Source organism: Mirounga leonina, unplaced genomic scaffold (genome assembly GCF_011800145.1).
Source record: "Mirounga leonina isolate KUSES-001 unplaced genomic scaffold, KU_Mleo_1.0 Mir_170, whole genome shotgun sequence".
NCBI classification, from domain to species: domain Eukaryota; kingdom Metazoa; phylum Chordata; class Mammalia; order Carnivora; family Phocidae; genus Mirounga; species Mirounga leonina.
This window is the reverse complement of record NW_023270433.1, coordinates 45733608-45760714: the sequence shown is the minus strand read 5'-3', so window position 1 is coordinate 45760714 and position 27107 is coordinate 45733608.

Below are 27107 nucleotides of genomic sequence, written 5' to 3'. Positions count from 1 at the left end.
TGAATCACAGACCTGTACCTCTGAAGCAAATAATACACTATATATTAAAAAAAAAAAAAAGAAGAAGAAGATAGCAGGAAGGGAAAAATGAAGGGGAGGAAATCGGAGGGGGAGACGATTGGACTATGAGACTATGGACTCTGAGAGACTATGGACTCTCAGAAACAAACTGAGGGTTCTAGAGGGGAGGGGGTGGGGGATGGGTTAGCCTGGAGATGGGTATTTAGGAGGGCACGTTCTGCATGGAGCACTGGGTGTTATACACAAACAATGAATCATGGAACACTACATCAAAAACTAATGATGTAATGTATGGTGATTAACATAACATAATAAAATTAAATTAAAAAAAAAAACACAACCAAAAAAAAAATCAACTGGTGTAGGACCTTAACTATATATGAAAAATTCCTTCCTTTTGCTATATTCTGTTGGCTAGAAGCTAGTCACAGTTCCTGTCCACTCAAGGGGAGGGTGTTAGACAAGAGTGTGGATACCAGGGCTAGGAAATTGGGGCTTATTAGGGGTACCTTAGGGTTTATCTGCCATAAGAAGTATTTCCATTACATTTGTATGTCAGATGTGTGCTCATTAATTGACACAATGACAAATAGCTCTGTTGTTTTAAAATGGGAAATAATTGTAATTATCTTATCTCATACGAGATTGAAGCTTGTGTGTGAGCTATGATAGGGAAATAGCAGGTGATTTCTCCTCCAGTTCATGAGGCTTTGGAAGTAGCTAAAGTGCATAACTGAAATAACTGGTATCTTTTAAATATCATAGGTTTTTTATCATTTTATTTATTTTTTATCAATGATAAGTGTATACTCTTTATTTTTTTAATATTTTAAAGATTTTATTTATTTATTCATGAGAAACAGAGAGAGAGAGGCAGAGGGAGAAGCAGGCTTCCCGCCAAGCAGGGAGCCCGATGCGGGACTTGATCCCAGGACCCTGAGATCATGACCTGAGCCGAAGGCAGACGCTTAACCATCTGAGCCATCCGGGCCCCCCAAGTGTGTACTCTTTAATCCCCATCCCCTATTTCCCCCATCGCTGCACCCCCCTCACCTCTGATAACCAACCATCAGTTTGTTCTCTATAGTTAAGCATCTGTTTCTTGGTTTCTCTCTCTTTCTCTTTTTCCTTTGCTCGTTTGTTTTGTTTCTTAAAATCCATATATGAGTGAGATCGTATGGTATTTGCCTTTTTCTGACTGACTTATTCTGCTTAGCATTATACTCTCTAGCTCCATCTATGTTGTTGCAAATGACAAGATTTCATTCTTTTTTTATCAAGCTGAATAACATTCCATTGTATATGTGTGTGTGTGTGTACACACACTTATAACTTACATATGTGTATATATCACATCTTTATCCATTCATCTATCGTTGGACACTTGGGATGCCTCCATAATTTGACTATTGTAAGTAATGCTGCAGTAATCATAGGGGTGCATATACCTTTTTGAATTAGTGTTTATGTATTTGGGGGTAAATACCCAGTAGTGCAATTATTGGATCATAAGGTAGTTCTATTTTTAATTTTTTGAAGAACCTCCGTACTGTTTTCCACAGTAGCTGCACCAGTTTGCATTCCCACCAGCAGTGCACAGTGTTCCTTTTTCTCCACATCCTCAATATCATCCTAAATATCATGGGTTTTTGGTCCATGTCATGAATGCTTTGTTTTATATTACATTTTTATCCCAAGTGTCTTTTATTAACTATGTTCATGTGATTACCATTGATAGTTTGCCTATATGTTAAATGTGAGAGGAACAGTAATATTTCCTCATCACTTCAAAATTTAAATATGTATATAAAACTACTGTGTATCTAAGTGTAATTATGTGTATGATCAGGTAGCTTCCTATGTGCCAGGTGCAGTGTTAAATACTTAGTGCATTAGCACATCAAAGCGACATAATAGCCATTCCAGCTAAGTAATGCTGGAACTAATTTTAAAGGGAGGGAAACTCATGCTTACATGAGTTTAGTAACTTGCCCATGGTCATACTGAGTCAAGAGATGGGTAGAATCTGGACTCAAGTTCAGGACTATCTGACTCTAGCTAGCACATATATTCTCCATTATTACACTATAGTATTGAGAGGTGTATGTTCTTGTCTCCACTTATGAAGAAGGAAATTGAGCTACTTGCCCAAGGCTGAAGTGTCTTTCCCACTTGCTTGTGGACTACTTCAAGGCGAGGACTTTGTCTTCGTCATGTTTGCATCCTCATCCTGGTACATAATAGTCAATATGTATGGAATGACTGGAGTTGACTGAGGTCTAGACTCCAATCCATCTCTTCTGCTTCTGAGATCTTTGCATTTCTCCTTCCAATCAGAGTCTTCCCAGATCTAGCCCTTAATATAATATGTCACCTTGAACAATTGGTAATTTGTCCAGTGGATCAGAATTCAAAATTTTTAATATACTTGCTTTGCAAGCATGTTAAAGGAATTAATGAATTTTGGGAAGAGGTTTTTCTGAGCGAATAAACTATGTTTTGAGCACTTTAGTAACCACATTAACTCCTTGAGCCTGTGTGAATAGTACTTCAACTGAGCAAATGGCACCCTAGTGGCCTTTATTTTAATGAATTTCTCAAAGATGGTTGACTCACCTCGTCTGGTAAGATCATTTGGTGAAATGACTTGAGCCACTCAGTGGGAGAATTGATAAAAATGCAAAGTTATTGAAATGTAAGAAAAACATTCTGAACTAAAGGAAATGACCTGCCATGAAGTTCAAGTTCTTCTCTAAGAAAATTCAGCTATTAATCTAAAACTGTTCTACACATGACTAAGAACAAAGCACTGAACTGTTGCTTTGGGCATGCTGTGTGGTTACCTTGAATAGGAGATAAAGAATGGCCATTTTAGTTAGTAATTTTTTTTTAAGTATTCTCTGTTACAGCTGGGATAGCTCTTCCTTCTCAAGCAGAGAATTAAGGGACTCAATTTACTAGTAGTCAAAAGCAACATCCTAATATCAGATTTACAATGATAGACATTTTTTTTATTAACTTTCACATTGTAGCAGGAAGAGCTAGCAAGACAGTTTTTTTTCAAACTTTCAACAAATCAAAAACATTCTTTTTCTTTTCAAGGTCCTGAAAGCAGGGCATACTTGTCTTGTTAGAATTACAGCACACATCCCAAACGCTGCCCATGACTGCCTCGAGCCCTAATGCTGGCCCTCACTCCAATTTACAGTAAGATTAAAACTCTTTTAAGCTAGCTTGTGCATCTTCACTGAAAATTATCTTTTTGTGAAATCTAACCTAAATTAGCCAATGTTTTCATTCTTACTATATACATGAAACCCTGCGGCATGTAAGCTTCCTTCAAATTACTGTTTAGCTACAAATGTGACCACTTTCACCTGCTCTTTATAGTATTTTTCATCAGTTACTTAAATGGAATGTGCATTATTAGTGCTAGTGAATAACATTCTGTGAAAATGAGGTGAGTCGGCAGAATCATGTGCTACTTAATTGATGAGTACGCCGAGGGAAAGAGAAGCAGTGATTTTCTCAAGGTCAAACCCTGGGCCCGTGAATCTCCATCCAGTTGCTCAATGTGCTGAGCCACGCTGCTCCTCTTTAATGTCTGAGATGAATTATTTCCACACATCTCTAATTACACCAGTAGTTGAATTAGAACCCTGTTGTGCTTGCGTGGGACAAGTTTTAACATAATTGTGATGCCAGTATGTTGATGTGACCTTCTCATTAGGAGAAACACTTCATATTAACTGTCAAACCTTACATTAATTTTGGAGGAGCCACACCAGGGGCTACCAAATGGTGTGAGGGGAAGAGAAGGAAGAAAAAGAAGAGGTGAGACTAGGGGATGAAAAGTCACCTGTCTTCTCAAATCCTCCCAAGGAGAGAAGCTTAGAAAGCTTAGACAGGAGAATTTCCAGAATTATATCTGGTAAAGCACTCCTATGTGCAGGAAATATTTGAAAACTCCACATGCATACTGAGTATAATATCTTTTACATTTTATGCTGACATCTTAAAACTTGTATATCATTTGTGTCGATCTAGAGACCAGAGGGATCAAAGGAGAATTCAATCTGCAGGTTGTGATGCAAATGGGAGATGTCATAAGGGAGGGTTTCTTATGAAAATATACAACCTTCCTTTTAAATTTGCCCTAACAGATATTTGGATGATCTGTGCGAATTTTGAATTTGAGTAGCCAGTAGAAAATAACCCCCAAAGCCCTCTGCGTGTTAGGGTCCAGCTAACTGTGTTCAGAGAAATCAGTGTTATTGAAAGCAAACAGAGGTTATCTCTATAAATTAAAGACAGCATGCTGAAATCTGAGCTTCAAGGAGAGGATTGTAGTCATTCATTCACCAGTTCATCAATACCCAAAGGAATATTTACTGAGTCTCAGTATGGAACAAGGTGCCATTCTATGCTCTAGGGAACAGGCATAAGCCTGTACTTAGGCCACCCCTGAGTTTCGACTGTGTGGGGAGAGAGGGCAGAACACAGGGACGGGGGGAAGATAGCATTTAACAGGTAGGCCTTATAATAACTAGATGAATCATCAATATTAGCTTCCTAATCAAGGAGTATTTATCAAGCACCCTTCAAGGAGCTTATAATGTAACACAAATCTTATCAACGTACACATTGTTGCAACAAAGGCAGCGCCTCAGAAACCCAATTAATGAGGATTCTGGGCCTCGATTTTTCTCCCTCATCCACCACACCCCTCCACCCCGCCTTCTCTTGCAATGACATTCTCTCTCTTCTGTTTTTTTTTCCTGCCCAGGCCACTTGTTTAATTCCTTACATGCAGTATGTGGTCAATGAACTTTTATTAAATACATGAATAAATTAGTTAATATAAAAGAAAATCTCAAAGTATATATCTAGTCCCTCCTGATAAGCTAAAACTTTTCTAATACTTAACTAATTAGAATAATGTACTGCCTTTTTCACACAAGCTATCAGGAAGCTTACACGGGCATCTTGGTTCAATTGCTGCAATTTGCCTAATAAGATTTTCTTTCAAGCTTTTTATTTTCCTCGCCCCATTTGCTTCTTGGCTTTTTTCTTTTTGTCTTATATGATTTTGGCCTTAGTCTTCCTGCATTTTTTTAAATAAGCAGAATTAAACAACTTTCAAAAGCAGACACATTCAAATCAATATTATTTAGGACACACAGAGAGTAGAAAGGAAAAATATTGAATTAGTACATGGTGTTTAATCCCCAAGCATATTTTCTTTATCCTTGTCAGGAAATAAATAGTAAATTTTAGTTTTGCCATCAGGGGAGGGGAGTAAAAGATACAAATAATTTGCTTATACATAAGTTTTCTTTTCCTGATTATAAAAGCAAAAAAAAAAAATCATTCCTATGGAAAACATAATAAAAAAGGAAGAAAATTAATACCTTTCTAATATGCTTGGTGTGTTTTCTTTTGGTTATGAAAAGAAAGAAAGAGATCCATATTTGGAACTTATAATAATAGTTTGAATCCAGAGGATTTTTCACTGAGATGTATCACAATGATATATCTTAAAAGTCTATAAAACTTTTTTCAACGTTACTTCTAGTGGCTGTACCTCAGCCTAGCTTACTGAAACCTCTCCTACTACTATCCACTTAAGTTGTTTTCTTTTTTTAATTATTTATTCTTAGGATGAAAAGTCATGTAGAGTGGTCTCCCTGAATTTTGTGTGAATCTTATATTTCCTTTGGACTTCTCCTGGAACTGTAGGGCCAACATATAGGGAGGTTTTTGAAGATGATATTCCAGATGAAATGCCTTTTTATGTATCACTTATTGTACTATCACTCTCCTGCCCTAGAAACTGATTCCCATGTGTCAAAGCCTAAAACAGGTTGACCTCAGATACGATTGAACTCATGAAAAGAAATATGGTGCCACCATTGTCTTTTTCTGGAATTCTGTGCCTTCTTTAGGAAACCCCCAGAATGTGCCAGCATTAGTTCTTACAACAGCATGTTGATAAATCATATTTAGCATAAGGTTAACATCTGCCAACACATACATTGGACTTTTTCACGTGTATTCCACTGTGTGAGCTCCATTTATTGTATTCTCTGTTTAAAAAGCTAAAGAGGGCGCCTGGGTGGCTCAGTTGGTTAAGCGACTGCCTTCGGCTCAGGTCATGATCCTGGAGTCCCGGGATCGAGTCCCGCATTGGGCTCCCTGCTCGGCAGGGAGTCTGCTTCGCCCTCTGCCCCTCCCCCTCTCATGTGCTCTCTCTCGTTCTCTCTCTCTGAAATAAATAAATAAAATCTTTAAAAAAAATAAAAATAAAAATAAATAAAATAAAATAAAAAGCTAAAGAATTTGAGCCTTTGTTCATGTTCAGTTTTGTACTATGGCATCATTTCTATACTTGCTTCACACCCTTATTTAATTAAGAATGTCCCAAAATGTCACCACCCCATTTATTCACCTATTCAATTTTTTTTGGTCATTTAACAAATATTTATTTGTCTCCTAATTTGTACTGGGAACTTTTCTATGTACCGGGGCTACAACTATGAAAGAAACCCTTTGATTATATTAAAGTGTTTGGAGGTTTTATATTAAAAGCTACTCAAACAAGCAATTTAAAAAATTAGAGAACATAATAGATAATACCTTTTGGAGGATAATAAAAATAATAGAATAGAATAATAGAAATAATAATAAAATTGGTGATTAAATATTACATCCCTTTGTGACTAACAAAGCCAGCAACAGTTCTGTTTTGAAACAAATGAGATTGTCTAAAGTCTAGAAAGTCTAGCAGAAACCACCCAGGATCATGAGAATCATGACATAGAGATAAAATATTATATTCACAGATGCCTCACTCAGATTGTTGGTAAATAGACAATATAATGTTGAAAAGACCCATAATTAGAATGGGGAGATATAGTGTGAAAACTTTTTTCAGAGTACTTTACAGAAGATAATTGCTGCCCTAATTTTCATGATGATTTGAACATCATGAACACCTCACTTCACTGTACAGATATAATTTCTTTTTTTCAGAATTTAGTTATCCTGGGCGCTTAACCTAGGAAGGTGGGCCAAGAGGTGTTGTGACGCAAATCTGTGGTAGACGTGGGGATGTGCCATCCGGATCTCATTTTAAGAAAGGATTTGCTGCCCAGCTACAAGGAGGGCAGTCAGGAAGTAGCACTCAGCTTTGCATCCCTTCAGGGTCTGCCTCGGTGGCAAGAGCACTTTGTTTAAGGCCAAGGCCTTCCCAAGACAACTTGCCCCCAGTGACCGAGTGAGAGAAGAGTATTTCAACCAGGCAGGAGATGCTCTCCAGAGCTCTCTGTAGGGCTGGTCGAGGCAGCACTAAGCCTGCATTACGGTTTGACTTCCTCCTCTCACCAGTCCTGCTTCTGAAGGGCCTTGATGGACTAGAATTGCATCACTGAGAAAAAATTGCAAAGACATCAAAGAGAGCATTACAAGGGATCAAATACAGCTTTCTGAATTTTATAAAAGTTTACAGGTTGAAATGCAGTCATTTCTATTGAATTTCATCAAATAGCACATGTAAAGCATTCATCTGAGTCCTGAACATAGGAAGTTATTTCAATCACTCAGTAAGTAATTTCTGGGTTATAGGCCCCGCCTGCAGTGGGTATTGAGGATGTAAAGATAAATTTTGGGCCCAGCACAGAAGGAATGCCTAGACGGATAGCAAGAGTAAAGGGTAGCCAGGACACGTTAGTTAAAACTGAATAGCAATAAATAAATAAGTAAACAAACAAACAAGTCAGTAACCAAATAGCAGAGAAAACGTGAGGGAGAATTTCATGTTACCTAAGGTTTCACGTCTGTGTTCAAGGATATAGCTAGAGAGCGCTACCCAGCTAAAGTCAAAAAAGATAATAAGAGCAATACGCGGTGCCATCTCTGCAGCTTGCTAAGAACAGACTTCACGATTTCTTCAATTTGCACAATTCTCTCTCCCATGAGAGTTGTTCTCTTCAAACAGAAGCACATTACAAAATAATCATTTAAATAAGTCATTTTGGAGTCTTGCTGACACAGGAGAGGATTTGTGTACGTTTTCAAACTGTTCCTTTTTATTTCTGAGAGGGACAAGATAATGGGCCAGCATTGTGTCTTAACAAAGAAGCCTAAATCCATTCACAGGCATAAAATATGTGAATGCCGGATCCAGATGAGACTTGAGGGTGTTTGGTGAGATCTGCACATAGGCAAAGATTTAGAACGTACAGCCCCTGATCCAGGACCAGCAACGTGAATTGCAGGGAAAATTAAAATTCCCCATGTTCAAAAATGGTTAGGATTTCAAGACAGCAAAAGAGAACATTACACCAAGTGCAGGGTCCTTCTGAGCCTGGACCCTGTGCAAGGACACAGGTCACAAGCCTGGAAGCTGGCACTGCCGCTCTCCTTCCCAGTCAATGGTGGGAAAGAACAAATATATTTTGTCTACAAATGCTGATTGGTACAGAATGAGCATGAGCACTCACACATACTTACTAAATGAATAAATACATCCATGCTGACTATAATGCATATTTTACCTGCCATACTCCCTATTAGTGAGAGGGGGGTCCCTGTGGATGCTGTCATCAGCCTCACGATGCCTGACTTTTCCATGAAGCTTTAGACAAGGCTGGCGGCCCTTCAGTTCGCCTAAGTTTCAGTCTGCTCTGTTGCTGCTTTTCTCCCTTTCCCATACTCGGAATGTGTGTATTTTATATCCCCAAATATTTTGGCAGCTTATGAAAATACAAACGCTGCAATAAAATAGAACCGTGAGCAACCTTAGAATATGAAACAATACAGATGGAAACATGAGATAAGACCAGAGAAAAAGTTAAAATGCAGGCATACAATCCATTAAGAGCCTGTGTAGTAAATAAACTAACATACATACTTGGCTATGAGATTCCCCAAAAGCAAAACAAAGGCATGATTAGCTAAAAAAAAAAAAAAATTCTCATTGTTTATAGGAGCAAGGTTGTGATAAATATTCTGAAGAAGCAGGGCTTGCAGATTCACTTGTAAGCAACAAGTTTTGTTTTCCTTTGGGGCAATTTCTCTCTCTTCACTTGAATGGAATTTGGGGCAGATCTCATTAATGTTGAATCACTACCAGGTGATAAAAGGTCCTCTGGTCAGTAATTTAAATGTCTAATCTAGAAATTTAAATACCTACAGGAATTAAGTCAAAGGTAGCTACTCCCCTCACCTGTTTGTACAAGCTGTAGGCCAGCCCCACACAGTGGGAAAGGGCGTGGTTGGCCTCCACTCTCTTTCTCCACCTTGTGTTTCTTTTTCTCTTTTTCATTATACTAATAATGGCCATTGATTCTTCCAGACAGGATGACTATTAGGCCCAGGAACTAGAGCTCTCACTGTGTACCCTAGAAATCCTGTGTTGGCTGTCTTCTAGTTTTGCCCTGTCACATGGGATGGAGAGACTAGATCAAGGAGAAATACCTTTTCAGAACCAGCATCCTCTAGTGTCACTCTGCTTGGAGTATCCAGGACCCCATCATTCTTCATCAAATGATGCCAAGTCTGATTCCATGGTCTGTGTGGGGCTCTTCCTTAGGGTTTGCCTTCCTGAGGGAGGGAAGCTTTGATGGTGTGAACATTCCTTAGATTGTGGGGGCAGGGGAGCCGAGGGCCTAACTATCTGTGACAATGTGGATGGAACTTGGACATTTGGTGTGGGTGATTGTTAGTATATCTCTGAGATTTTCCATGGTGCTGAAGGGAGCTAGAGTATAAAGAGGAGGGACAGAGGCTGCAGGTGCTCCCAAGATGTCAGAAGGTCAACTTGACATCTGGGAAGCACCTGCAACAGTAGGCTCTATGCTGCTAATTTCCAGCAATACACTAAAAGGGTATCAAGAATTCTAAAGAGATCACAACCTGAGCTGAAACCAAGAGTCGGTTGCTTAACCGACTGAGCCACCCAGGTACCCCTTATTCTTCCATTAAATGTCTGGGTTACCTTAACCGTTGCCCCTTTACGTGATCTTCTTGGCCAGTCTCTAAGACTTTAAGACAGCCCCATACAAGCTCTCTGTTGGATGTGGTCTAGATATGGTACACGGAAAACTTTCATATGTGCTTTGCTCTGACAACATCTGGCCTAACATGGCCATCTCTCCATTATTCTACTGTGAGAATAATTAGCCTTCCAGTCTCATCCTTGAGACTTCCTAGGCTTGGTAGAACATCAATTGACCTTTGCTTCCACATTTCACAGGAAACATAATTTCTCCAAGAGGTCTCAGAAGAAACAAAGCTTTTTTCCCCCTTGATACTTAGGTTTAAAGGTATTTATAACTACGGTCTTTCTATAAGGGATCTAACTTATGATAAATAATAGTAACACTGATAACGGCAGCCCACATTTAACCAAGTACTTGTAAAAGTGCAAGTCAGAAGAAATTCTGAGGCCGAATACACAATCTAGAATATAAAAAGGAGGGTTAATTTATCGGGGATGGTTCTGGGAAGGCAGTAAAATCCTGGGAATTTTTGGCAAATGTTGTGTGTAAACGTGTATATGTATTTTTCTGAGGAAAAGGTCATTTGCTTATTATTTTTCTCATAAAGTCAATCACACAAAAATGGTTGAAAACATTGACTAAGAAGGTGACAGGATCAGCATTGCTTATACAAATTATGAAACCTCATCGTAATTCTCTTCAGATGAAATTGTCATCAATAAAAATGGTCGAAAGATGTCAGAATTGGTTGGGGCTAAATTTCTGCCTTTTTTTCTAAAGTGATTTTGTGCTTTTAAATTCACTTGTGGACGTTATTAAACTTTGAATGCTCAGATACTGTGCAGACCTACTGGGTCAGGATTTGCAGCATCCTGGGGATCTATTTTTTCTCTCTCCTTCTATCTCTCCTCTGTCATCTCTCTTGGAAGTTTTCTAGTTGATTTTAATACATAAATAAGTTGAAGAAACATTTTTTAAGAGCCCTGGTTCTCAGTTGGGTAGGGTGGGTAAAAGAAAAACAACAAAATTCTCAAGATACCTGGAGAACTTTATCAAACTATACGTATCAATCCCCTTCTCCCCACCAAAACATGAAAATGGCACACCAAGGAGATTGGCTAGGGGACAACAATAGAAATCTAAATCAGAGATTATAGGGACATAATTCAAAAATGGAAAAGAAAACATGGATTCAAGATTTTTATCCATAGTGTTATTAACCATAGAGATCAACATCTCATGATCCATGAGATCCTATTATTTAAACTGTAATACCAAAGATAATAGATTCTAACTATATAGAATATTTGAAAATAGACATTTACCTTGAGACCAACTATATCTGTGAATTTAAAGGGATATTTTGAATGGCATCAAAAATTTTGTGAGATCCTAAACTTTTCCGTTTTGAAATGTCTACTTAAAGATATATTTACCATATAAATTTCTAGCCTTATCGCTTCTCGGCCTTTTGGCTAAGATCAAGTGAAATTTCTAACCTTACACATTAACTATATACATTTTTGTTATTTTGTACCCTCATGACACCATATAACAATATTTCTGAACATTTTAGATACTTTAAAATTTTTTTTCTTTTTGTGCATTCAGATACTCCCATAAAGACATAAGATAGTTTTCCTACTAACGATTATTGGTGTTTCTACTCAGTGAAGGTAATAGATGTGGTATAATTAACTTGACTGTATTTGAAGTCTAAAATGGTACCGTTAGAATAATATTGGAAACTGCTCCCTTGATTTCAATGACATTTCACTCATGACCTCCCACTTGATGTCGAATTGAGGTCTTTCTGTTACAATAGCATCAACTCTACTAGTCATTGGAAGTGTCTGCAAAGTGTACAAAGTGTACAAAACCCCCCTTGAAAAAGCTACTTTGGAATTTTGCTCCATATGTCATGGACATTTATGTGATCCTTTCAAACCAAGTAGTTTTGAACTGCATATAAAAGTCTGATTCATACAGACACATCCTCATACGCAAGTATATGAAGGCATGGTGTTTGCTTCCTCGTTGTTTTATCATGCTGGAAAAAAGCTCAACATGGGCGATTGAAAGAATTGTGCAAATTCTCCTTAGGTGAGCAATTCAATTGCCAGCTGAAATAGAGGATTAGTCAGATGAAAAATACATCTTGATAAAGGGAAATTCTAGCAGTTCATTAGATGGATATTAAGTGCACATGACTATTTCATAACGATACACACTCTGAAGTTCTACCAGCATTTTCTGCTTTTCCACCAGCAGCCATGCTCACTCCCTGAGGACCTGATTTTTTCCTAGTTGGGGGAGAAGGGGACATTGCATGATCTAAGACGTTATTTCTTCCTTGGATCTCTATAAAGTCACACATATTTGGCAGCTGCGAAGATACACACTGTGTGGGTTGCTCTGCTTGTCAAGGGGGAGCGGTTGGCTTCACACACAGAACAGGTTGCTCAAACTAACTTTTCCAAATGATAACCCTGAGATCCTAGACTGGGGGTGGACTGAACCAAGAAATCGTGGTTCTCTCTAGTTAAATATTTCATGCCTGATCTGTTGTAGCTCATTCTATGGAAAAGAAGAAAATAAACTTTCTTTCTATGTCGAGCTTATTTCTTGGAAAAGCATTTCCGGTCCTTGCTCCTCTTGCAATATTTGAAATATGAATTCTGAATTTGTGGCTTATCAATAAAAACACATTGACTTTCACAGAGGTTGTCTGGTGAATTCCAGTACAGGAGTAGAAACATTTACTTACATTGTGTTCACAGCTGATAAACTGCAGTTGCTAACAGTTTGTTAATTAAATCTTAGTTAAGCTTTGTCCTTCCTGCTTAGAAACAGAAACTCTTAACATTTGAGGCTGCAATTTGCATGCATCAGTCAACACAAATGCTGAACAAAGTGCTTGTTTAGGTAATAAGATAAGGAGGTGCCCTCTCCACATTTCAGCTCTAACCGCCTCAGAGGCAACATTTCCCAAGATTCCCAGCTGCCTCTTGTTCAGGCAGCTCTGTGGTTTGCGCTGCATATTAATTTCTGTTCGACACGGGAATTCAATTTGTACTGTACATTTCATTTCTTCACAGATTTAGATTTATTTCATGTTCTCTGCTTTTAATTAACTCTCTGGCACAGCTGCTGGACAGGATAGAAAAACTCATTGCTCTCCCTGTGTTATGAGTACACCACCAATCATTTGCCACTTAGATGGTGGTGCAAGAGCTCTTCGTTTCTATGGCAACCAGAGCCGTGGTGATTGATTCCTTGCCGGTGTGGCATCACCACAGGGAGTGCGGCTTGTGATTTTTTCTATGCTCACAACATCCATCTAATTAAAACAGGATTATGGAATCATCCCAGTGTATGTTCAACAACTACACTGCAATCCCTTTATGTAAATGTCAACACTATTAAATACAGTGGTCAGAGTGTTTATGAAGAAATAACTTGTTTTAGTCTTTGGTTTGTGCCCTGGAAAGCGAGCACTCAACCACCTGGTTTTGGCCACCACGTTCTCTCAAATGGTAGCCTTCTATCCCGTACAGTCTTTTTGCCCTGAAAATCGTATGAAGCAAAACCAAATGACTACATTTCGATTGATACAATGCTAGCTGAGTCTAGAATGCCGTACTAAGACTGACTTAGAAATTGGTTAATTAATTTAGCGTGTATGAATTATTTATTCATCGAAAGCTCTTGATTCACGTGATTGATTTTTCTTTCAGTGGCCTCCCTTGAGAGCAGAATATCCTTCTGCTCTCATGATTTCCTTCTCACAGAGCATTCCTCAAGTCCCTTAACAGTTACCTGGGATTTGGGGAAGGCTCACCTATCAGGTGAGATGAAAGATGTAGTATTCACAGTTCTGCACGGAGGCTCCAGATGAAAAAGGCAGCTCAGGGATTTCATGAGGGGCTCAATGGGGGAGGCAAGCCCTGTAGAGAATTGTGAGATGTATATGCACAGTAAAAAGGAAGGACGGAGGGTGACAGATCTGTTAGCGATGTTGTTTTATACATCAGAGTTGTTACTGGATAAGGCTGACAAAATACTCTGTTAACATGAAAAATGACAGTCTGTACTGCCTAATAGCTTCATGTTCCTGTGTGTTTCATTTCCCAATGTGTTGGTATGTTATAGAAGCTTCTACTATGACATGTAGAAGTAGGGGCTAATAGCACGTGTGCTTGCCATCAAAACTCTATTCACTTTACAGATTTCCCCTCTTGCTTTCATATATGTTATATGAAGAAATTGCACATCCAACTGATCCTGTCAAAAGTACTTCTGGTTAAATATTAATTATTAGTACTATACTTTCCAAAAGTTTTATGACATTTCAAAGTTCTCATGAATTGACAGTAAAATTATTCCCAAAGCAGGAAATTCATAAAATGACAAAAGTATATAAAACATTTTGACTAGAGAAAGAAAAAGGATTCTAATATCGGCATAGCTATCCACGGAATGTGATGATGGGTTGAGATAAAAATTGATGGAGGTAGGAGTGCTTCACCGAAGGTAACTTTTAAAATACGTACTGTTCTCCTGTAGTGCAATTGCAAGAGTGCGCAATTGTACAGTGGGTGTGACTTGTGGTACTCCTTTGTCTTGGCCACACAGTTTATGTTACACGTGTATCTCTATACCAGGCAAGAGTATAGACATAGTAGTGACTATATGTGTTATTCATTGCTAATTCATTAGGGTGAAGCTGATGAGCATCCATTTTAACTATGACCAGTATCAGCATCATTCACCCTATTGTAAAACCTGCTGTTCTTTTTTTTTCTTTTTGTAGTTTTTAATTTTATTATATTATGTAAGTCACCATACAATACATCATTAGTTTTTGATGTAGTGTTCCACGATCCATTGTTTTCGTATAACACCCAGTGCTCCATGCAGTACGTGCCCTCCTTAATACCCATCACTGGGCTAACCAATCCCCCTCCCTTCTAGAACCCTGTTTGTTTCTCAGGTCCATAGTCTCTCATGGTTCATCTCTCCCTCGAATTCCCCCCACCCATTTTTCCCTTCCTTCTCCTAATGTCCTCCATGTTATTCCTTATGTTCCACAAATAAGTGAAACCATATGATAATTGACTTTCTCTGCTTGACTTATTTCGCTTAGCATAATCTCCTCCAGTCCCATCCATGTTGATGTAAAAGTTGGGTATTCATCTTTTCTGATGGCTGAGTAATATTCCATTGTATATATGGACCACATCTTCTTTATCCATTTATCTGTTGAAGGGCATCTCGGCTCTTTCCACAGTTTGGCTATTGCGGACATTGCTGCTATGAACATTGGGGTGCATATGGCCCTTCTTTTCACTACATCTGTGTCTTTGGGGTAAATACCCAGGAGTGCAATTGCTGGGACATAGGGTAGCTCTATTTTTAACTTTTTGACGAACCTCCACACTGTTTTCCAAAGTGGCATTCCCACCAACTTGCATTCCCACCAACAGTGTAAGAGGGTTCCCCTTTCTCCACAACCTCTCCAACATTTGTTGTTTCTTTCCCTGTCCATTTTGGCCATTCTAATTGGTGTAAGGTGGTATCTCAGTGTGGTTTTAATTTGGATTTCCCTGATGGCTAATGATGATGAACATTTTTTCATGTGTCTGTTAGCCATTTGTATGTCTTCTTCAGAGAAGTGTCTGTTCATCTCTTCTGCCCACTTTTTGACTTGATTATTTGTTTTTTGGGTGTTGAGTTTGAGAAGTTCTTTATAGATCTTGGATACCAGCCCTTTATCTGTAGTGTCATTTGCAAATATCTTCTCCCATTCTGTGGTTGCCTCTTTGTTTTGTTGACTGTTTCCTTTGCTGTGCAGAAGCTTTTTATCTTGATGAAGTCCCAAAAGTTCACTTTTGCTTTTGTTTCACTAGCTTTTGGAGATGTATCTTGAAAGAAGTTGCTGTGGCCGATGTCAAAGAGGTTACTGCCTATGTTCTTCTCTAGGATTTGGATGGATTCCTGTCTCACATTGAGGTCTTTCATCCACTTTGAGTTTATCTTTGTGAGTGATGTTAGAGAATGGTCGAGTTTCATTCTTCTGCATGTGGCTGTCCAATTTTCCCAGCACCATTTATTGAAGAGACTGTCTTTTTTCCATTGTATGTTTTTTCCTGCTTTGTCAAAGATTATTTGACCATAGAGTTGAGGGTCCATATCTGGGTTCTCTATTCTGTTCCATTGGTCTGTATGTCTGTTTTTGTGCCAGTACCATGCTGTCTTGGTGATGACTGCTTTGTAATATAGCTTGAAATCGGGCAACGTGATGCCCCCAGCTTTGTTTTTCTTTTTCAACATCTCCTTGGCGATTCGGGGTCTTTTCTGATTCCATACAAATTTTAGGATTGTTTGTTCCAGCATTTGGAAAAATGTCATTGGAATTTTGATCGGGATGGCATTGAAGGTATAGATTGCTCTGGGTAGCATAGACATTTTAACAATGTTTATTCTTCTGATCCATGAGCATGGAATATTTTTCCATCTTTTTGTGTCTTCTTCAATTTCTTTCATGAGTGTTTGTAGTTCCTAGAGTATAGATCCTTTACCTCTTTGGTTAGGTTTATTCCGAGGTATCTTATGGTTTTTGGTGCTATTGTAAATGGAATCATTTCTTTAATTTCTCTTTCTACAGTTGCGTTGTTAGTGTATAAGAAAGCAACTGATTTCTGTGCATTGATTTTGTATCCTGCCCCATTACTGAATTGCTGGATGAGTTCTAGTAATTTGGCGGTGGAGTCTTTTGGGTTTTCCACATAAAGTATCGTGTCGTCTGCGAAAAGAGAGAGTTTGACTTCTTCTTTGCCAATTTGAATACCTTTTATTTCTTTTTGTTGTCTGACTGCTGTTGCTAGGACTTCTAGTACTATGTTGAACAACAGTGGTGAGAGTGGGCACCCTTGACGTGTTCCTGATCTTAAGGGAAAGGCTCTCAGCTTTTCCTCATTGAGGATGATATTCACTGGGTTTTTCATAGATGGATTTTATGAGCTTGAGGAATGTCCCCTCTATCCCTATACTCTGGAGAGTTTTAATCAGGAAAGGATGTTGTATTTTGTCAAATGCTTTTTGTGCATCAATTGAGAGGACCATATGGTTCTTCTCCCTCCTCTTATTAATGTGTTCTATCACATTGATTGATTTGCGAATGATGAACCACCCTTGTATCCTGGGGATAAATCCCACTTGGTCGTGGTGGATGATCCTTTTAATGTATTGTTGGATCCTGTTAGCCAGGATTTTGTTGAGGATTTTGGAATCCATATTCATCAGGGATATCGGTCTGAAATTCTCCTTTTTGATGGGGTCTCTGCCTGGTTTGGGGAATAAGGTGCTGGCCTCATAGAATGAGTCTGGAAGTTTTCCTTCTGTTTCTATTTTTTGAAAAAGCTTCAGTAGAATAGGTATTATTTCTTCTTTGAATGTTTGATAGAATTCCCCAGGGAATCCATCAGGCCCTGGACTCTTGTTTTTTGGGAGGTTTTTGATCACTGCTTCAATGTCGTTACTGGTTATTGGCCTATTCAGGTTGTCAATTTCTTCCTGTTTCAGTCTTGGCAGCTTATAGGTTTCCAGGAAGGCCTCCATTTCATCCAGAGTGCTCAGTTTATTGGCATATAGTTGTTGATAATAATTTCTAATAATTGTTTCTATTTCCTTGGTGTTAGTCGTGATCTCTCCCCTTTCATTCATAATTTTATTAATGTGGGTCCTTTCTCTCTTCTTTTGGATAAGTCTGGCCAGTGGTTTATCAATCTTATTAATTCTTTCAAAGAACCAACTTCTAGTTTCGTTGATCTGCTCTACTGTGTTTCTGGTTTCTAATTCATTGATTTCTGCTCTAATTTTAATTATTTCTCTTCTAATGCGTGGCTTAGGCATCGTTTGTTGCTTTTTCTCTAGTTCTTTAAGGTGTAGAGTTAGTTGGTGAATTCGGGATTTCTCTATTTTTTTGAGTGAGGCTTGGATGGCTATGTATTTCCCCCTTAGGACCGCCTTTGCAGTATCCCATAGGTTTTGGACCGATGTGTTTTTGTTCTCATTGATTTCCATGAATTGTTTAAGTTCTTCTTTGATTTCTTGGTTGACCCAAACATTCTTGAGCAGAGTGGTCGTTAGCTTCCAAGTGTTTGAATTTCTGCCAAATTTTTTCTTGTGATTGAGTTCCAGTTTTAGAGCATTGTGGTCTGAGAATATGCAGGGAATAATCTCAATCTTTTGGTATCGGTTGAGACCTGATTTGTGACCCAGTATATGGTCTATTCTGGAGAAAGTTCCATGTGCGCTCGAGAAGAATGAGTATTCTGTTGTTTTAGGGTGGAATGTTCTGTAAATATCTATGAGGTCCATCTGGTCCAATGTATCATTCAAAGCTCTTGTTTTCTTGTTGATTTTCTTGTTGCTTAGATGATCTGTCCATTGCTGAGAGTGGAGTATTGAGGTCTCCTACAACTAACATATTGTTATCAATATGACTATTTTGGTTAACAGTTGGCCTATGTATATGGCTGCTCCCATGTTGGGGGCATAGATATTTACAGTTGTTAGATCTTCTTGTTGGATAGACCCTTTAAGAATGATATAGTGTCCTTCTGTGTCTCTTATTACAGACTTTAGTTTAAAATCTAATTTGTCTGATATAAAAATTGCTACCCCAGCTTTCTTTTGAGGTCCACTGGCATGGAAGATGGATCTCCATCCCTTCACTTTCAGTCTGGATGTATCTTTAGGTTCAAAATGAGTCTCTTGTATACAGCATATGGATGGGTCCTGTCTTTTTATCCAATCTGCAACCCTGTGCCGTTTTATGGGAGCGTTTAGGCCATTCACGTTGAGAGTGATTATTGAAAGATATGAATTAATTGTCATCATGTTGCCTGTGAAGACATTGTTTTTATAGATTGTCCCTGTAAATTTCTGTTGTAGATCACTCTTGGGGTCTTTCTCCTTTTATAGAACCCCCCCTTAATATTTCTTGCAGGGCTGGCTTAGTGGTCACATATTCTTTCAGTTTCTGCCGGTCGTGGAAGCTCTGCATCTCTCCATCCATTCTAAATGAAAGCCTTGCCGGATAAAATATTCTTGGCTGCATGTTCTTCTCATTTAGTACTCTGAATATGTCTTGCCAGGCCTTTCTGTCTTGCCAGGTCTCTGTGGATAGGTCTGACATTATTCTGATGTTCCTCCCTCTGTACGTAAGGAATCTCTTCCCCCTAACTGCCCTTAAGATGGTTTCCTTGGTTCTAAGATTTGCAAGTTTTACTATTACATGCAGGGTGTTGGCCTGTTTCCCTTGATCTTAGGAAGGGTCCTCTCTGCCTCTAGGACTTGAATGTTTGTTTCATTCCCCAGATTAGGGAAGTTCTCAGCTACGATTTGCTGAAATACATCTTCTAGACCTCTCTCTCTCTCTCCACTCTCTCTGGGATTCCAATTATTCTGACATTGGGATGCCTCATGGTGTCACTTATTTCTCTGATTCTATTTTCATGGATTCTGAGTTGTTTTTCCCTGGCCTCCTCTTTTCCCTTTTTATCTATTATACTGTCTTCCAGATCGCTTATTCTCTCTTCTGTCTCAGTTACCCTAGCTGTTAGATTATCTAGATTGGATTGGATCTCATTGATAGCATTTTTAAGTTCTGCCAATTCCCCTTTTATTTCTGCCCTTAGAGACTCTATGTTGCCATTAATTGATTTCTCCATTCTAGCCATTGTCTTCACAATTGCTAGCCTGAATTCCATCTCTGACATCTTGGTTATGTCTACATCCATTTGTAAATCTGCAGCATAAGACATAATCTCTGAGTCTTTTCTGTTTTGGGGGCTCCTCCTCCTAGTCATTCTGTTGATGGGTGTTTGAGGGAATGTATAGAGTCGAAATTATTGACCAGAACCCAAGCAAGATGCACCTGTTTTCTTGGGACCTTAGGGTTGCTGGCCTCTTGTTTTCCCAGCCTGTCTTCTGCAGGAGGGGCCTGCCGCGCTGTTACTCAGGTAACCCTGTTTGGGTGGAGTTGCCCTGCGCCCCTGTGGCGGGGGATGGGCTCAGTGGGAATCAGTCTTTGGGGCTTTTGTTCTCTGGCGCCTTTCTCTGGTGGCTTTCCATGTCTCTTCCACGAGTCAGAGCAGAAGAGACCATTTCCAGCCCTCTGCCTCAGAGCAGAGAGACCGCAATCTGTTCTGCAGTGAGCTCTCCAGGCCACACCGTCTCTGTTTCTGTCCGTGCTGCTATAAACTGCAGCGTCTTGGGTTGTGCACCCCTTCGCAGCGCTCCCAGTCCTGCCTCCGGGTCGGGGCACGTCTTTGCCCTTTGTGCTTCTAAAACCGCCAGCCGCTCCCAATTCGGGCGCGCGCAACTCTGCAGCTTGGGTTTCCACCCCCGGGGGTTGCAGTTCACCGGCGCGACCCCGGCGCACCGGGTTTCCGTCTCGGAGGCTGCAGTTCGCGTGCACGCGACCCCCCGGTCTGGTTTTCCACTCCCGGGGTTGCCCTAAAGTTCTTTCCCGACACTACCGGTCTGCGAGTCTGTGCCCCGTCCGCAGCGCGCAGGACTGTCACTCACCGGCGGTGTAGGATCCCCACGGCCAGGCACCCTCCCGCCTCCATTTATCCTCCGATATCTGCCCGCAGGATCATGGCTCTCCGCTTCGTACCTCAAAACCAACCGCCTGCGATATTCTGTTTGTAGAGATCCAGATCTTCTTCCATCTCAGGCTGGTTTCGTGGGTGCTCAGAGTGGTCTGGTAGATATACAGCTCAATTCCGGGGACCAGTTGAAATAGGGTCCCCTACTCCTCCGCCATCTTTCCCCTCCTCCAAAATCTGCTGTTCTTGCAAGATGTTTATGACATTATCAATGTTTCCTCTGGGTCCAAAGGAAACTTTTATTAATGCATAAATCAAAAAAAGTTTTTTTGAGGGTTTCTTTTTGGAGGGAAAATTTACATATTGCAAATGCAAAACATTTCAGGGTAATTTTGAGGTTTATTATCTTCAAGTAATGTGATCGATAAATTACCCTCATTTTTAGCTAATTATTTTTTCTTCTGTAAACTCAAAGAATGTAAAACTATGCTTTCCTTAAATTAAAATGTTAAAATAATGTAGTATGCTCTGCCCTACAAAAAACAGCAAGGGTGTATCAGAAATTTGTATTGCTTAATTTGTATATAAATGCTGGATATCCTCGCTGAAGGCTTGACTAATAAAATTATAATTACACAGCTAGAACTAGTAAAATTTTAAGCATATTATCTCTGTCTGCTTCTATAAGCACCCCTGTCCTCAAAAATTATATTTCATTACAGTTTTTAAATAATCAATATCTGTTGTGTTCAAATGTAGAAACTGACATTTTCTTGTGAAGTCACAAAGTTTATAAGTACAATTGGACATGTTTCATGAAATCAAAGAAAAATTATGCAAAAGGAAAAGAAAACATATTTTAGAATCAAGAATACCCTTGAAAAATATATTTATTCTCTTTCTGGACAGAATCACAAACCTTATTTATTTATTTATTTATTTATTTATTTATTTATTTATTTTTAAAGATTTTATTTATTTATTCATGAGAGACAGAGAGAAACAGAGGGAGAAGCAGGCTCCCAAGGAGCGGGAAGCCTGATGTGGGACTCGATCCCAGGACCCCGGGACCATGACCTGAGCCGAAGGCAGACGCTTAACCATCTGAGCCACCCAGGCGCCCACAAACCTTATTTAGATACCTATTATTCTGTGTATTTTTTATGGATCATGACGTCTTTGATGGCATCCCATAGTTTCTACAAATGAAAATATGTACTACTTTTAAGGAGTCTCTTTTCAGAGTGTATTTTTTAAGTTCCTTACAGCAAAACTGGAGTAAGTGAAATATTGAGTCAAGGACTTGGTTATGCTGCATTCCAGATGGCTGGAGACATATTTGACAGAGCAGGTGCCGTGTTAATCTGACAGCATGTTTTTAGGTGTGTTTAGGTTGATGGAACCTGGAGAGTTGTTACTCTGCTATCCACAAGCAGGGGACAACTGGCCAACCCAAGATCTATCCCTGTGAGTGCACAAACTCTATTTGAGTTTTGATGGTCTGGAAAAAGTAAGAGATATATTTTCCCCCTTTTCTTTCCAACTGTAACAATTGAGTAAAAAGGAACAAAACATTCCTTGCTGTTGAAGTGACTGCTGTCACTGCCAACTTCACTCCAAATGCAATTCATTCATATTGGACCAAAGGAAATGTTTCCAAACTGAACTTTTTCATTTGTTCTCTGGACTCCTTTCCTTATTTGACATATGTGAGTGTTCAGCTGGATGGACATGAAAATATGAGCCTGAGACTAGAATATTCCTTCAGAATAGGAACCTGAAAAAGGTAGATGGGACATGTACAGATAGGAATTGAGTTAAATAAGTAAATGGCAAATAGATAGATGGGTAAACAATAGAAAATTAAAAACACATAGAGACAAAGATGATAGATAGATAGATAGATAGATAGATAGATAGATAGATAGATAAACATAGGTGTATGATATAAAATGTAGTTTTACTATGACACTTCTAAAAATGTTAGACTCCCTCCCATACAGAAAAATAGGAAAGAATGGACTCATAGGTTGTGTATATAACTTGACCATAACTTGACCAAACACATAATATTTACTGCTTCTTGTCTACTTATTGTGTTAGACACTGTTAAAAAAGTTTTATAAATTTATCACATTTAACTGTTACAACATTCATGTGAGATAGATAATCTTTCTCCATTTTGCAGAATAGAAAACTGAGACTCAGGGAAGTAAAATGTGCATGGTCACATAGATAGCTCGCGGCAAAGTAGGAATTTAAACTCAGAAAGGCTCAGTGCAAACTTGAGTTGTTTATTGTACTATGGCACATGAATGCCTAGTATGTGGCATGAAATATGACCTGGAAGCATTATAAAAAGCTTTGGAGGGGCGCCTGAGTGGCTCATTCGGTTAAGCGTCCAACTCCTGGTTTCAGCTCAGGTCATGATCTCAGGGTTGTGAGATCGAGCACCTGGTCAGGCTCCCTGTTCAGCACAGAGTCTGCTTGAGGATTCTGTCTTTCCCTCTGTCTCTCCCCCTCTTGCTCTCTTTCTCTCTCTCTAATAAATCTTAAGAAAAAATTGAAAGGCTTTGGAGGAAGTTAAGAGCGATCAACATGGTTCCAGAAACTCTGTGACTTGACCTGAGAAAACTTAAATGTTTCTAGCATATCCCCTATGCTTGCTAACTTGTGCTAAACCCTGAAGATAACTCATTCTTTTCAGTGTTGTCCCAGACTCCAGGGTCACAGAAAGATGGTGTTGGTCCTTTGGGTAGAACGTTATCATCCAGATAAAACAGTCAAGGTCTAGAGATGAAGATAGCAACTCCTCAGGAAATAGTAGATAGTGTCATAGATATCCACCTAATCCTCTTTCTAATCAGCTTAATTTGATCTGGGTGCATTTCCCCGTGGTTTTGTAGACTTCAGCTAAGAGTTATTTAAATTTGGGAGTGGTCAGGAAACATGGAGTTACTTTAATTAGATATGGACTTACCACTTTTGGAACTTCCCAGGGCTAGGAAGGGGGAAAATTACCTATGTGCATAACATTTAAACATTTTTAATAGCATAGTAACTCAAGTACTGTCTGGGAACCCCCTGGCCTTTGGAGATCTAGTTAAACTTGATGTGAATTGACCTTACACAATGTTGTAAATTCTGTGAATTCTAGGAAATTACTTCTAATTTTTTTTTTCTCTTGGTGCTCTTGTTATCAGTATGCATTTGCTGCCTCTATTCTACCCCAAATCAATCTGGGTGTAAATTCCAGCCCTGTCATCAATTCCCTCAAGGAAATTAATTTGATAATTTTACTGAAGGTTTCTTTGCCCCTGGGCAATGTGACTTTGAATGTGATGGTGTCATATAGCTTCCAGTCTTTCCCATCTTACTAGTTCAATCTCCATTTCCCCTCCTTCTCTTTTCCTCCCCGAGTTGCTGTAGAAATGTAGAAACAAGGAAATTGTTCCTCTCAGATATCAAAACAACTGGGGTCCCAGTTTCTACCACACATTTAGACTGGTATCTCCCTTTCTTCAACAACTGGAGAAACTCTATTCCTTTCCTAAAAGAAATATGAGTGACTAGAATGATTTCCATCTTATTCTCACATTATTTTCTCTTATATCTTATTAAAAGTGTATCAGTGAAAACTCTAGAATTTCCATTGGAATATAAATCAATGAGTGTTGATTATATTAATTATTATTACTAGTCTAAATGAATAATTGAAATTATGAATTTCTAGGTCTAACACAAACTGTATTATGAAAAGACTTCAAATCATTGGGACTTTCCTTTCCTCAGATTTAGGATCTGACTTCCTTTACCAAAATAATTTAGGGGAAAAATAATAATGTGTCAAAAGCTTTATTTTTTTAGAAGGAAAGTGGGGGCCTCTTGTGCTTATGTTTAACCTCATTATCAGCACAGATGTACAAATACTGGTGAGGAATGAGGGGACCAGATACAGACCTCTGACAAAGTTGTTAAATACATCCCAACACTCGAGAATAGTGTTGATTCACTTCTTAAAAGCTTCCACTAGCCAAAAGCTGTCTTGAATTTTTCTGCTCTAGAAAACCTAGCAAATGAGGAGAATTTAATAAGTGATATGGTTTCCATGAAATGTCATTTGATCTCAGGTGATCAGCAAAAGAAAAACACTGTTTCTAATTCAGTATTCTTAGTTACCATCATTTTTTGCAATTTCTTTTCCTTATAATGCTAATTCATAGTTATTCTTTTTAATTATCAAGTAATATATCCCCTTTGCAAAAAGTTCCAATGAGATTTAAGTCACTGAGAAGAATGGGAATGTTCCTCTTCACCCGCAGTCTGTCAGTCTTTTCCCCATGGGTAACAGCTGTTAAAAGTTTGATGTAGATTTTTCTAGTTAATTTTTCTGTATATGCATAAGTAAAAAATTACAGGCAAGATAATTCACATTTTGGACTTCGTTACTTAATAATATGCTTTGGATATTGTTTTATATGCCAATAATTTATTGATTTTATATATCATTTATTTTCTTTCATATTGAAGAATGTATAATGTTTCAATGATTATCAGTATATCTATTGCAGATAATGTCACTGTCCATATACCTTTGTGTACATATGCAAATATTCCTTTATAATAGACTCCTAGAAGCACGTATCAAAAGTAATGCACATTTGGGGCGCCTGGGTGGCTCAGTCGTTAAGCGTCTGCCTTCGGCTCGGGTCATGATCCCAGGATCCTGGGATCGAGTCCCACATCGGGCTCCCTGCTCGGCGGGAAGCCTGCTTCTCCCTCCCCCATTCCCCCTGCTTGTGTTCCCTCTCTCGCTGTGTCTCTCTCTGTCAAATAAATAAATAAAATCTTTAAAAAAAAAAAAAGTAATGCACATTTTTAAATTTAATTGATACCACTGAATTGTGTTTAAAATGGGAGGGGCGAGATTTACCAATTTAATATGGAATTTACCAATTTAAAGATTTTTCTTTGCCTCAGGCTTCAATTTGGCTAGACACACCACTGTCTCTATTTAAATTTTTGATATTTTGTTTGACTTTTTTACACTGATTTTTATTTTTTTAATTTTACATTAAAATATTCTTTATCTTGATTTAAAGGTTTTTGGCAATATGTTTCTTTTGCTTATTTTTGAACTTTATAAAATTAATACCATACTATATAGTCTTCTGGACCTAACTTCATTTTTCTCAATATTTTATTAATGCTAATACAATACTAATATTCCTCCATTCACTACTATAGTAATTTCATTGTGGGAATGAATCTATTACAAATTACTTACCCATTTTTAATTAGCATTCAGTTTTTCCCAAGGTTTTTGCTACTAGGGACAAAGCGCTATTAACATTCTTAGACACATCTCCTAATTATTAATGTGCAAGTGTCTTTTGAAGCTAAATACCTAAGTAAAGAATTTTTTAGTTACAGGGTATGTATGTGGGAAGGCTCACATTTTCAAGATAATAACAAATTATTTTCTAACATGATTGTACCATAATGAACATGAAGTCTTAATTTTAATGTAGTTGAATATATTCTTTTATGGTTAGTACTTTTGTTTTATCTAAGTTAAGGACTCCTCTATCGTTGGCATATTGCGTTTTCCAAAGATGAGCACAAGAGGTCTCATCCCACATAGTTTTCTGTAATGTGATCTCATTCTTCTCCAATCGAGAAGTGGAATATAATTCCGTTGACCTTTAATCTATGCTGGCCTGGCTTTAGCAACTTTCTGAGCAGAAGTGACCTTCCAGAATTTCTGTGGCTAGGACACAGAATGAGTCTCCTGGAATGTTCCCACTTGGAACACTTAACTTCCAGATCCCAACCACCAGTCTCTGAGAAGCCCAAGCCACAAGGAGGGACCATCTGTAGGCACTCTGGGGGGATAGCTTCTACTGAGCTCCCTACCAAAGTCAGAATCAGTTGCTGTTTAGGTCAGTGAGCCATCTTGGATGTCTCGCCAAGTGAAGGTTTCAGAAAACTCCAGCCCATCCACTATCTGTCCATCCACTATAACCACAATAGATCTCAAGCGAGAACTACCCAGCTGTAGAGATAATAATAAATTGCTGTTTTAAATCACTTAGTTTTAGAGTAGTTTGTTGTATAGCAATAGATAATTGCACTATTACAAAAAAAAAAGTTTTATATTCTTCTAAAAGTTGATATTTTAAAAAAAATTTAATATCTAAATCCTTAAGCTACCTGCAGTTGATCTTTTGTATATAATGAAGTTACAGATCCAATTTTATATCCTTCATAAGATTAACGATATGAAACCAACTTTCTTGTAGAACTTATTTTTATTTTTAAATAGTGGTTGTTTCTAGAATCTCTTAACTTGATATGTGTTCATAGCTTTATTGACTTTCAGGTTTGTACAATAAGTTTAACCCATGGCAGATTCCAAAGAATGTAATTTGTTGTACATAAAACTAAGATCATCATTATTAATTAA